The sequence below is a fragment of the Petaurus breviceps genome, unplaced genomic scaffold (genome assembly GCF_028583685.1).
Source record: "Petaurus breviceps papuanus isolate PSGF00001 unplaced genomic scaffold, PetGlider_PUasm1.0 189, whole genome shotgun sequence".
NCBI lineage: Eukaryota > Metazoa > Chordata > Mammalia > Diprotodontia > Petauridae > Petaurus > Petaurus breviceps.
In genome coordinates, this window is record NW_027185809.1 from 16,134,316 (window position 1) to 16,135,921 (window position 1,606).

At 37.8% G+C, this 1,606-nt stretch overlaps 1 protein-coding gene across 2 annotated transcripts in view; it reads right to left on the minus strand.

The window, feature by feature from the left end:
* The window catches only part of GALNT16 (polypeptide N-acetylgalactosaminyltransferase 16), a 156,319-nt gene that overhangs the window by 40,685 nt on the left and 114,028 nt on the right, over positions 1 to 1,606 (minus strand). The window lies entirely within an intron of this gene.

Sequence of the window (1,606 nt, forward strand, 5' to 3'; positions counted from 1 at the left end):
CTTAGATAAGATCAGAGTTCCTGCTGAACCTATTGGGAGCCATCCCTCATCAAAAGGTACTACAAAAACCTTAAAGGGCTCTGTAATTTTACTTAACCAGCGTGGATTGGCAGCATCTTTGCAATTTATAAGCTACTGGAAGCAGTCAGAGGTTAAGCAACTTGCTGAAAGTCACACAGCCAATGTGAATGAATGAAAATAACACTTAAGAACTTATTTATGTCCAGGCACCTTACTAAGCTATGGGGATGCAAATACAACCAAACAGTGTGGTCCCTGACCTCAAGGAACTTTATCCCTGATAAGGGATGACAACACGTTTAGGGGAACAGTGGCCATGTTTTGGACCAGGAAGTCAGAGTGAATGATGATTGGAGTCACAGAGCAAATTAATTGACATATCCTTTCCAGGAATGTCAGTGTTGATTTGATTATTATTCCCATAGCTACAATTGGTAAGGGGGTGTATACATACAAAGGCATTGGTGTGGAGATGACCAGGAAGTGACTCCATGGAATTGCAAAATGATATCTAATTAGGGCTCAGTATCTCCACATATGTCAGAGGTGGGGTTGGCATGGTAAATAAAATGTTGGATTTGCAATCACAAAGACCTGAGTTTGAACCCCAGCTCAGACCCTTGACTAGCGATATCACTCTGGACAGTCACTTACCTTTTCTCAGTCTCCGTTTCCTCATCTGTAAAATGGGGATAATAAAGCACCTACCTCACAGGATTGTGGTGAGGCTCAAACCTTAAAGTACTATATAAATGGTAGCTGCTATTATTATTTGAGTCCAGGGCTCCTTGAATCCAAGGCCAACTCTCTAACCACTATCCTATGCTGTTTTTCTCATATTGTCTCTCAAAAAAGACAGTGGATTTTTTTAAAGATAAGAAAATTTGAATACCATTCCCAATGTTTTTAAATACTGTTGGGAAGGAGACGTGAGAGAAGGGGGAAGCTCTATAAATACTTATTATTATTATTAATGTTAACAATAATGAATATCCTTGAGAATTGAGTAAATAAACTATTGAAATTGGAGCACCATCACAGACAAGACTTCTCAGATGCGGCAATGATCCACAAAAATTGAAGAATAATGTTTTTAATAGGTGTCTCTATACCAAATACCCATAATCTTCAGACTACTTGGAATGAAAAGCCCAGTGAAAAAATCTCAAGTCATATAGGGAGAGGAAAAGGAGGAACAAATCCTGGTCATTCTTTCTACCAATAGAGGGGTCCTCCAGATGCTATCAGGGACTTTATAGACAATGAGTTTATATCACCAACTCTTATTCAATTACAAAAAGCAATCATTTTATCTACTTGTGCATTAAATATAAAATTAAATATAAAATACAGAACATTAAATAGAAAATTATACTAACAAGATAGAGACTTATTCATAGACTGTTTCGATCCAAAAAAGGCGAGAGGTTTCCTTGACAAAGGTACTGAAGTGGTTTGCCATTTCCTTCTCCAGCTCATTTTTACAAATGAGGAAAATGAGGCTAAAAGGGTCAAGTGACTTGCCCAGGGTCACATAGCTACTACTACTACTACTACTACTACTACTACTACTACTACTACTACT